The sequence below is a fragment of the Bos taurus genome, chromosome 12 (assembly GCF_002263795.3).
Source record: "Bos taurus isolate L1 Dominette 01449 registration number 42190680 breed Hereford chromosome 12, ARS-UCD2.0, whole genome shotgun sequence".
NCBI lineage: Eukaryota > Metazoa > Chordata > Mammalia > Artiodactyla > Bovidae > Bos > Bos taurus.
Genome location: NC_037339.1, coordinates 241,887 through 254,536, shown reverse-complemented (window position 1 = coordinate 254,536; position 12,650 = coordinate 241,887).

The window sequence follows — 12,650 nt, the reverse complement described above, 5'->3', positions numbered from 1 at the left end:
AGAAAAATCAAATCAATAAAATTAGAAATGAAAATGGAGAGATCACAACAGACAACATAGAAATACAAAGGATCATAAGATACTACTATCAGCAATTATATCCCAACAAAATGGACAAGTTAGAAGAAATGGGCAAATTCTTAGAAAAGTACAACTTTCCAAAACTGGACCAGGAGGAAATAGAAAATCTTAACAGACCCATCACAATCACAAAAATTGAAACTGTAATCAGAAACCATCCAACAAAAAAAAGCCAAGGACCAGACGGCTTCACAGCTGAATTCTACCAAAAACTGAGAGAAGAGCTAACACCTATCCTACTCAAACTCTTCCAGAAAATTGCAGAGGAAGGTCAACTTCCAAACTCATTCTATGAGGCCACCATTACCCTAATACCAAAACCTGGCAAAGATCCCACAGAAAAAGAAAACTACAGGCCAATATCACTGATGAACATAGATGCGAAAATCCTTAAAAATTCTAGTAATCAGAATCCAAAAACACATTTAAAAGATCATACACCATGTCCAAATGGGCTTTATCCCAGAGATGCAAGGAGTCTTCAATATCTGCAAATCAATCAATGTAATACACCACATTAACAAATTTAAAAATAAAAACCATATGATTATCTCATAGATACAGAGAAAGCCTTTGACAAAATTCAACATCCATTTATGATAAAAAAAAAAACTCTCCAGAAAGTAGGAATAGAAGGAACATACCTCAACATAATAAAAGCTATATATGACAAACCCACAGCAAACATTATCGTCAAAGGTGAAAAATTGAAAGCATGTCCTCTAAAGTCAGAAACAAGACAAGGGTGCCCACTTTCACCATTACTATTCAACATAGTTTTGGAAGTTTTGGCCACAAGAATCAGAGTAGAAAAAGAAATGAAAGGAATCCAAATTGGTAAAGAAGAAGTAAAACTTTCACTGTTTGCAGATGACATGCTCCTCTACATAGAAAACTCTAAAGACTCTACCAGAAAATTACTAGAACTAATCAATGAATATAGTAAAGTTGAAGGATATAAAATCAACACACAGAAATCCCTTGCATTCCTATACACTAATAATGAGAAAATAGAGAAATTAAGGAAACAATTCCATTCACCATTGCAATGAAAAGAATAAAATTTTTGGAGTCAGATCAGATCAGATCAGTTGCTCAGTCATGTCCAACTCTTTGCGACCCCATGAATCGCAGCACACCAGGCCTCCCTGTCCATCATCAACTCCCGGAGTTCACTCAGACTCACGTCCATTGAGTCGGTGATCCCATCCAGCCATCTCATTTGTGCCGTCCCCTTCACCTCCTGCCGCCAATCCCTCCCAGCATCAGAGTCTTTTCCAATGAGTCAACTCTTCGCATGAGGCAGCCAAAGTTTTGGCGTTCAGCTTTAGTATCATTCCTTCCAAAGAAATCCCAGGACTGATATCATTTAGAATGGACTGGTTGGATCTCCTTGCAGTCCAAGGGACTCTCAAGAGTCTTCTCCAATACCACAGTTCAAAAGCATCAATTCTTCGGTGCTCAGCCTTCTTCACAGTCCAACTCTCACATCCATACATGACCACAGGAAAAACCATAGCCTTGACTAGACAGACCTTCGTTGGCAAAGTAATGTCTCTGCTTTTGAATATGCTATCTAGGTTGGTCATAACATTCCTTCCAAGGAGTAAGCGTCTTTTAATTTCATGGCTGCAGTCACCATCTGCAGTGATTTTGGAGCCCAGAAAAATAAAGTTTGACACAGTTTCCACTGTTTCCCCATCTATTTCCAATGAAGTGATAGGACCAGATGCCATGATCTTCGTTTTCTGAATGTTGAGTTTTAAGCCAACTTTTTCACTCTCCATTTTCACTTTCATCAAGAGGCTTTTTAGTTCCTCTTCACTTTCTGTCATAAGAGTGGTGTCACCTGCATATCTGAGGTTCTTGATATTTCTCCCGGCAATCTTGATTCCAGCTTGTGTTTCTTCCAGTCCAGCGTTTCTCATGATGTACTCTGCATACAAGTTAAATAAGCAGGGTGAAAATATACAGCCTTGATGTACTCCTTTTCCTATTTGGAACCAGTCTGTTGTTCCATGTCCAGTTCTAACTGTTGCTTCCTGACCTGCATACAGATTTCTCAAGAGGCAGGTCAGGTGGCCTGGTATTCCCATCTCTTTCAGAATTTTCCACATGCTTAGGAATATATCTACCTAAAGAAACTAAAAACCTATATATAGAAAACTATAAAACACTGGTGAAAGAAATCAAAGAGGACACTAATAGATGGAGAAATATACCATGTTCATGGATTGGAAGAATCAATATAGTGAAAATGAGTATACTATCCAGAGCAATCTATAGGTTCAATGCAATCCCTATCAGGCTACCAACAGTATTCCTCACAGAGCTAGAACAAATAATTTCACAATTTGTATGGAAATACAAAAAACCTCAAACAGCCAAAGCAATCTTGAGAAAGAAGAATGGAACTGGAGGAATCAACCTGCCTGACTTCAGGCTCTACTACAAAGCCACAGTCATCACGACAGCATGGTACTGGCACAAAGGCAGAAATATAGATCAATGGAACAAAATAGAAAGCCCAGAGATAAATCCATGCACCTATGGACACCTTATCTTTGACAAACGAGGCAAGAATATACAATGGATTAAAGACAATCTCTTTAACAAGTGGTGCTGGGAAAACTGGTTGACCACTTATAAAAGAATGAAACTAGAACACTTTCTAACACCATACACAAAAATAAACTCAAAATGGATTAAAGATCTAAACGTAAGACCAGAAACTATAAAACTCCTAGAGGAGAACATAGGCAAAACAGTCTCCGACATATATCACAGCAGGATCCTCTATGACCCACCTCCCAGAATATTGGAAATAAAAGCAAAAATAAACAAATAGGACCTAATTAAACTTAAAAGCTTCAGCACAACAAAGGAAATTATAAGCACGGTGAAAATACAGCCTTCAGAATGGGAGAAAATAATAGCAAATGAAGCAATGGACAAACAACTAATCTCAAAAATATACAAGCAACTCCTACAGTTGAAAAATAAATGACCCAATCAAAAAAATGGGCCAAAGAACTAAATAGACATTTCTCCAAAGAAGACATACAGATGGCTACCAAACACGTGAAAAGATGCGCAACATCACTCATTATCAGAGAAATGCAAATCAAAACCATTGTGAGGTACCATTTCACGCCAGTCAGAATGGCTGCGATCCAAAAGACTACAAGCTATAAATGCTGGAGAGGGTGTGGAGAAAGGGAACCCTCTTACACTGTTGGTGGGAATGCAAACTAGTACAGCCACTATGGAGAACAGTGTAGAGATTCCTTAAAAAACTGGAAATAGAACTGCCTTATAACCCAGCAATCCCACTGCTGGGCATACACACTGAGGAAACCAGAATTGAAAGAGACACATATACCCCAATGTTCATCGCAGAACTGTTTATAATAGCCAGGACATGGAAGCAACCCAGATGTCCATCAGCAGATGAATGGATAAGAAAGCTTTGGTACATATACACAATGGAGTATTACTCAGCCATTAAAAAGAATACATTTGAATCAGTTCTAATGAGGTGGATGAAACTGGAGCCTATTATACAGAGTGAAGTAAGCCAGAAAGAAAAACAATACAGTATACTAACCCATATATATGGAATTTAGAAAGATGGTAATAATAACCCTGTATACGAGACAACAAAAGAGACACTGATGCATAGAATAGTCTTTTGGACTCTGTGGGAGAGGGAGAGGGTGGGATGATTTGGGAGAATGGCACTGAAACATGTATAATATCATATATGAAGTGAGTCGCCAGTCCAGGTTTGATGCACGATACTGGATGCTTGGGGCTGGTGCACTGGGAAGACCCAGAGGGATGGTATGGGGAGGAAGGAGGGATGAGGATTCAGGATGGGGAACACGTGTATACCTGTGGTGGATTCATGTTGATATTTGTCAAAACCAATACAATATTGTAAAGTTAAAAATAAATAAATAAATAAAGCCTCACTTGGAGGACGTTGAGCATTACTTTACTAGCATTGAAATGAGTGCAATTGCGCAGTAGTTTGAACCATCTTTGGCATTGACTTTCTTTGAGATTGGAATGAAAACTGACCTTTCCTAGTCCTGTGGCCACTGCTTAGTTTTCCAAATTTGCTGGCATATTGAGTGGAATGTTTTCACAGTATCATCTTTTAGGATTTGAAATTTCTCAGCTGGAATTCCATCATCTCCACTAGCTTTGTCTGTAGTGATGACTCCTAAGGCCCATTTGACTTCACACACCTAGACGTCTGGGTTTAGGTGAGTGATCACACCATTGTGGTTATCTCAGTCTAAGATCTTTTTTGTATAGTTCTTCTGTGTAATCTTGGCACATCTTCTTAATATCTCCTGCTGCTGTTAGGTCCCTATCATTTCTGTGCTTTTACTGTGTTCATCTTTGCATGAAATATTCCCTTGGTATCTCTGATTATTTTGAAGAGATCTCTAGTCTTTCCCATTGTTTTCCTCTATTTGTTTGCATTATTCACTTAGAAAAGCTTTCTTATCTCTCCTTGCTATTCTTTGGCACTCTGCGTCCAGATGGGTATATCTTTTGTTTTCTCATTTGTCTTTCTCTTCTCGTTTTCTCAGCTATTTGTAAGGCCTCCTCAGACAACCATTTTGTCTCTTGCATTTCTTTTTCTTAGGGGTGATTTTGGTCTCTGTCTCCTCTACAGTGTTAAGAACCTCTGTCCATAAATCTTCAGGCAATCTGTCTATCAGATCTAATCCCTTGAATCTATTTATTACTTTCAGTGTATAATCATAAGGGGTTTGATTTAGGTCATACCTAGATGGCCTAGTGATTTTCCCTACTTTCTTGAATTTAAGTCTGAATTTTGCAGTAGTGTGTTCATGATCTGAGCCACAGTCAGCTCCTGGTCTTGTTTTTGCTGAGGGTATACAGCATGTCAATCTTTGGCTGAAAAAAATATATATATATAATCAATCTGATTTTGGTATTAACCAGCTGGTGATGTCCATGTGTGGAGTCATCTCTGTGTTGTTGAAAGAGGGCATTTGCTATGAACAGTGCATTCTCTTCAGAAAACTCTGTTAGCCCTTGCCGTGTTTCATTTTGTACTCCAAGGTCAAACTTGCCTGTTACTCCAGGTATCTCTTTACTTCCTATTTTTGCATTCAAGTCGCCTATGATGAAAAGGACATCCTTTTTGATGTTAGTTCTAGAAGGTCTTGTAAGTCTTCATAACTTCTTCAGCATTAGTGGTCAGGGCATAGACTTGGTTGACTGTGATATTGAGTATTTTGCCTTGAAAACGAACTGAGATCATTCTATCATTTTTGAGATTGCACCCAAGTACTGCATTTCAGACCCTTTTGTTGACTCTGGTGAGTAAGGCCATGCTCAGTAAATTTTTAATCCAATTGTCTGCTGATGGATAGGCCTGTGTTCCTCCCAAACTATGCTAGGGGTACTGGCAGTAAGGGCCAGTAATGGTAACCTCTTTCCAAAGGATTTACGCCAGCCTGCCATGGGTCCCAGAACTGTGGTAGTCAGTGCCCCAACCCCGTGACAGGCCACTGTTGACCTATGCCTCAGCTGAAGACTCCCTGACACTCACTGGCAAGTCTACTTCCATCTCTTGTGGGGTCGCTGCTCTTTTCTCCTTGGTGCTGGTGCACACAAGTTTTTGTGTGCCCTCCAAGAGTCTGTTTCCCCAACCCCGTGGAAATTCTTTCATCAAATCTCAAGGGCCTTCAAAATCAAATCCCCTGGGGGTTCTCAGTCCTTTTGCCAGATCCTCAGGTTGGGAAATCTCTGTGGGCCCTAGAGCTTTTACAACAATGGGAGAATTTATTCGTATATTTGTTCTCCAGTTTGTGGATCATCTGCTCGGTGGCTCTGTAGTGGAGCTAATGGCGACCTTCTCCAAGTGGACTTATGCCACAAACCTCACCTCCCAGGTCTTCTGCAGCCAGAGCCTCTGTCCCTGTGGCGGGTCACTGCTGACCTGTTCCTCTGCAGGAGACACTCAAACATTAAAAATAGATCTGGCTCAGCCTCTTGTAGGGGGGTCATTGATCCTTTTCCTTGGTCCTGGGCATGCATAAGATTTTGTTTGTGTCCTCCAAGTGTCTCTCGCAGGTCTGATATTTGATTTTAAATGTGATTGTGCCCTTCCTACCATCTTGTTGGGGCTTCTCCTTTGCCTTTGTGTGTGGGGTATCTTTTTTGGTAGGATCCAACATTCTCCTTTCAATGGTTGTTCAACAGCTAGGTGTGATTTTGGTGTTCTTGCAGGAGAAAATGGGTGCACATCCTTCTCCTCTGCCATCTTACCTAGGTAACTTCTGAATGCATGTTTGTTGGGGTTGCACTTATGGACAAAACTTCTGATGATCACAATCTCTCCCTGTTGGACCCCATTCCACAAGGCTTTCTTTCCTCTAGGGTAATTTCCTGGTACTGCTGATTTGCAATAGTCACTTTTTTATATTCTCTGGTTAAATCTATGGTTAAACATTCTCTGCTTAAATCATCTATTATTATGAAGAGAGGGTTAGTGAAATAATATTGAGTGTCTAGTCTTCTAACTTGGCTTCTCAGGGTGGCACTAGTTGTAAAGAACTTGCCTGTCAATGCAGGAGACATAAAAGATGTGTGTTCAACCCTTGGGTCAGGAAGATCCCCTGGAGGAAGAAATGGCAACCCACTCCAGTATTCTTGCCAAAGAATCCCCATGAATGGAGGAGCCTGTGGGCTAGCCTATAGGGTCCCACAGAATTGGAAAAAGCTGAAGTTTTGTCCACAGAATTGGACAAAACTTAGCACTCATGCAGTCTTCTAACTAGATCTGAAAGTATTCCTCTACCTGCCACCCAAGCAGGGATCTGACAAAGACTTCCGTTATGTTCACACTGTGATTTTAAGGCTTTAGTTATTTTGATTTTTGGTGTGTCATTTGTTTCTGATTTGCAATAGAGATAGGATACTTATCATCTATTTAGGAAAATGTAGAAAAAACAGGAATACTAAGAAAATTCTTCTGATTCCAATTTTTAGCCCACCAACTAGTTTTCTTAGAATAATTGCAACTAAATTGCCAGAAATCTACCTGTTTCTATTCTAGTCACTTGATTCTTTAACAATACTAAAATTTTTGAGGTGAGTCATGGACAAATCTATATAGTTCTATACATTTCTACAGTCAGCAAAAACAAGACCTGGAACTGACTATGGCTCAGATCATGAACTCCTTATTGCAAAATTTAGGCTATGAAATTTAGGCTAAGAAAGTAAGGGAAACCACTAGGCCATTCAGCTATGACCTAAATCAAATCCCTTATGATTATGCAGTGGATGTGATTAATAGATTTAAGGAATTAGATCTTGTAAATAGAGTGACTGAAGAAATATGGACAATGTGGACAGAGATTCATAACATTTTACAGGAAGCAGTGACCAAAACCATCCCAAAGAAAAAGAAATGCAAGAAGGTAAAGGAGACTTTACAATAGCTAAGGAAATAAAAGAAGTAAAAGACAAGGGAGAAAAGGAAAGATATACCCAACTGAATGCATAGCTATAGAGAAGAGCAAGCAGAGATAAGAGGCCTTCTGTAATGAAAAATGCAAAGAAGCAGAGGAAAACTGTGGCGGCTACGTGGCGGCAGCTGTGACCGGCGCACTAAGTGGGGCGGCAGCTGCTACCAGTGCACTAAGTGCGGCAGCTGCTGCAACCAGCGCACTAAGCATGCCGAGAGGCGCTACCCCATGCTCCCACGCCCGAGGCCAGGGGCGGCAGCTGGGAGGACCAACCCCACATCCAAGGAGCCATGGCTTCATGGGTTCAGGAGGGCCTAGAGTCACTATCCCATGTTGAAGGTCAGGAAGGGTGGCGGTGAGGAGATACACCTCGTCCAAGGTAAGGAGCAGTGGCTGTGCTTTGCTGGAGCAGCAGTGAAGAGATACCCCACGATCAAGGTAAGAGAAACCCAAGTAAGATGGTAGGAGTTGCAAAAGGGCATCAGAGGGCAGACACATTGAAATCATACACACAGAAAACTAGTCAATCTAATCACACTAGGACCACAGCCTTGTCTAACTCAATGAAACTAAGCCGTGCCAGTGGGGCGACACAAGATGGGCGGGTCGTGGTGGAGAGATCTGACAGAATGTGGTCCACTGCAGAAGGGAATAGCAAACCACTTCAGTATTCTTGCCTTGAGAACCCCAGGAACAGTATAAAAAGGCAAAATGGTAGCATACTGAAAGAGGAACTCCCCAGGTCAGTAAGTGCCCAATATGCTACTGGAGATCAGTGGAGAAATAACTCCAAAAAGAATGAAGGGATGGAGCCAAAGCAAAAAGAATACCCAGCTGTGGATGTGACTGGTGATAGAAGGAAGGTCCAATGCTGGGTAAAGAGCAATATTGCATAGGAACCTGGAATGTCAGGTCCATGAATCAAGGCAAATTGGAAGTGGTCAAACAAGAGATGGCAAGAGTGAATGTTGACATTCTAGGAATCAGCAAACTGAAATGGACTGGAATGAGTGAATTTAAATCAGATGACCATTATATCTACTACTGCAGGCAGGAATCCCTCAGAAGAAATGGAGTGGCCATCATGGTCAACAAAAGAGTCCGAAATGCAGTACTTGGATGCAATCTCAAAAACTACAAAATGATCTCTGTTCGTTTCCAAGGCAAACCATTCAATATCACAGTAATCCAAGTCTATGCCTCAACCAGTAAGCCTGAAAAACTGAAGTTGAAAGGTTCTATGAAGACCTACAAGACCTTTTAGAACTAACACCCAAAAAAGATGTCCTTTTCATTATAAGGGACTGGAAAGCAAAAGTAGGAAGTCAAGAAACACCTGGAGTAACAGGCAAATTTGGCCTTGGAATACGGAATGAAGCAGGGAAAAGACTAATAGAGTTTTGCCAAGAAAATGCACTGGTCATAGCAAACACCCTCTTCCAATGACACAAGAGAAGACTCTACACATGGACATCACCAGATAGCCAAGACCGAAATCATATTGATTATATTTTTGCAGCCAAAGATGGAGAAGCTCTGTACAGTCAGCAAAAATAAGACCGGGAGCTCACTGTGGCTCAGATCATGAATTCCTTATTGCCAAATTCAGACTTAAATTGAAGAAAGTAGGGAAAACCACTAGATCATTCAGATATGACCTACAGCAAATCCCTTATGACTATACAGTGGAAGTGAGACATAGATTCAAGGGCCTAGATCTGATAGATAGAGTGCCTGATGAACTATGGAAGGAGGTTCGTGACATTGTACAGGAGACAGGGATCAAGACCATTGCCATGGAAGAGAAATGCAAAAAAACAAAATGGCTGTCTGGGGAGGCCTTACAAATAGCTGTGAAAAGAAGAGAAGAGAAAAACAAAGGAGAAAAGGAAAGATATAAGTATCTGAATGCAGAGTCCAAAGAATAGCTAGAAGAGATAAGAAAGACTTCTTCAGCAATCAATGCAAAGAAATAGAGGAAAACAACAGAATGGGAAAGACTAGAGCTCTCTTCAAGAAATGAGAGATACCAAGGGAACATTTCATGCAAAGATGGGCTCAATAAAGGACAGAATTGGTATGGACCTAACAGAAGAAGAAAATATTAAGAAGAAGTGGCAAGAATACATAGAACTGTACAAAAAAGATCTTCACGACCCAGACAATCACAATGGTGTGATCACTCACCTAGAACCAGACATCCTGGAATGTAAAGTCAAGGGGGCCCTTGAAAGCATCACTACGAACAAAGCTAGTGGAGGTGATGGAATTCCAGTTGAGCTATTTCAAATCCTGAAAGATGATGTTGTGAAAGTGCTGCACTCAATATGCCAGCAAATTTGGAAAACTCAGCAGTGGCCACAGGACTGGAAAAGGTCAGTTTTCATTCCAATCTCAAAGAAAGGCAATGCCAAAGAATGCTCAAACTACCACACAATTGCACTCATCTCACACATTAGTAAAGTAATGCTCAAAATTCTCCAAGCCAGGCTTCAGCAATACATGAACCATGAACTCCCAGATGTTTAAGCTGGTTTTAGAAAAGGCAGAGGAACCAGAGATCAAATTGCCAACATCTGCTGGATCATGGAAAAAGCAAGAGAGTTCCAGAAAAACATCTATTTCTGCTTTATTGACTATGCCAAAGCTTTTCATTGTGTGGATCACAATAAACTGTGGAAAATTCTGAAAGAGATGGGAATACCAACCACCTGACCTGCTTCATGAGAAATCTGCATGCAGATCAGGAAGCAACAGTTAGAACTGGACATGGAACAACAGACTGGTTCCAAATAGGAAAAGGAGTACGTCAAGGCTGTATATTGTCACCCTGCTTATTTAACTTATATGCAGAGTACATCATGAGAAACGCTGGGCTGGAAGAAGCACAAGCTGGAATCAAGATTGCCGGGAGAAATATCAATAACCTCAGATATGCAGATGAAAGTGAAGAGGAACTAAAAGCCTCTTCATGAAAGTGAAAGTGGAGAGTGAAAAAGTTGGCTTAAAGCTCAACATTCAGAAAACGAAGATCATGGCATCTAGTCTCATCACTTCATGGGAAATAGATGGGGAAAGAGTGGAAAGAGTGTCAGACTTTATTTTGGGGGGCTCCAAAATCACTGAAGATGGTGACTGCAGCCATGAAATTAAAAGATGCTTACTCCTTGGAAGAAAAGTTATGACCAACCTAGATAGCATATTCAAAAGCAGAGACATTACTTTGCCAACGAAGGTCTGTCTAGTCAAGGCTATGGTTTTTCCTGTGGTCATGTATGGATGTTAGAATTGGACTGTGAAGAAGGCTGAGCACCAAAGAATTGATGCTTTTGAACTGTGGTGTTGGAGAAGACTCTTGAGAGTCCCTTGGACTGCAAGGAGATCCAACCAGTTCATTCTGAAGGAAATCAGCCCTGGAATTTCTTTGGAGGGAACGATGCTGAAGCTGAAACTCCAGTACTTTGGCCACGTCATGCGAAAAGTTGACTCATTGGAAGAGACTCTGATGCTGGGAGGGATTGGGGGCAGGAGGAGAAGGGGACAACAGAGGATGGGATGGCTGGATGGCATCACTGACTCAGTGGACGGGAATCTGACTGATCTCTGGTAGTTGGTGATGGATAGGGAGGCCTGGCGTGCTGCTATTCATGGGGTCACACAGAATCTGTCAGACACCACTGTGCGACTGAACTGAACTGAGAGGAAAACAATAGAATGGGAAATAATAGAGATCTCTACTAGAAAATTGGAGATATCAAGGGAACATTACATGCAAGGATGGGCATGATAAAGGAAAGAAGCAGTAAGGACCTAACAGAAGGATAAGAGATTAAGAAGAGGTGGCAAGAATACACATAAAAACTGTAAGAACAAGATCTTAATGACCCAGATAACCATGGTGGTGTGGTCACTCACCTAGAGCCGTACATCTTAGAGTATAAAGTCAAGTGGGCCTTAGGAAACATTACTAGGAACAAAGTTAGGAAAAGTGATGTTATTCCAGCTGAGCTATTTAAAACCCTAAAATATGATCCTTTAAAATGATACAATCAATATGTCAGCAAATTTGGAAAACTCAGCAGTGGCCACAGGACTGGAAAATGTTTTCAGTCCAATCACAAAGAAAGGCAGTTTCAAAGAACGTCCAAACCATAATGCAATTGCACTCATTTTGCATGCTAGTAAGCTCATGCTCAGAATCCTTCAAGCTATCCTTGTGAACTGAGAACTTCCAGATGTACAACTGGGTTTAGAAAAGGCAAGAAAACCAGAGATCAAATTACCAAGATTTGTTGGAGCATAGAGTAGGAAAGGGAACTTCATAAAAAAAAAAAAAAAATCTAATTTTGCTTCACTGAATACACTAAAGCCTTTGACTGTGTGGATCACAACAAACTGTGGAAAAAAATTTTAAGAGTTGGGAACACCAGACCATCTTACGTGTCTCCTGAGGAACCTTTATGTGAATTAAGAAGAAGCCGTTAGAATCTTACATGGAACAACTGACTGGTTCAATATTGAAAAAGGAGTATGACAAGGCTGTATATTGTCATCCAGTTTCTTTAATTTATAGGTAGAGCACATCATTCAAAATGGGGGGGGGGGTGGATGAATCACAAGATAAAATCAAGATTGCTGGAATAATTATCAGCAACCTCAGATATGCAGATGAAACTATTCTAATGGCTGAAGGTGAAGAAGAACTAAAGAGCCTCTTGATGAGGGTAAAAGAGAGGAGTGAAAAAGCTGGCTTAAAACTCAGCATTAAAAAAAAAAAAAAAAAACTAAGATAATGGCATCCAGTCCCATCACTTAATGGTAAACATAAGGGGGAAAAGTAGAAGCACTGACAGATTTTATTTTCTTGGGTTCCAAATTCACTGAAGACCATGGCTGCAGCCATGAAATTAAAAGAAGCTTTCTCTTTTGAAGTAACGCTCTGACAAAGTTATATAACATATTAAAAAGCAGAGACATCATTTTGCTACCAAAGTCCATATGTTCAAACCTATTGTTTTTCCACTAGTCATGTATGGATATGAGAGTTGG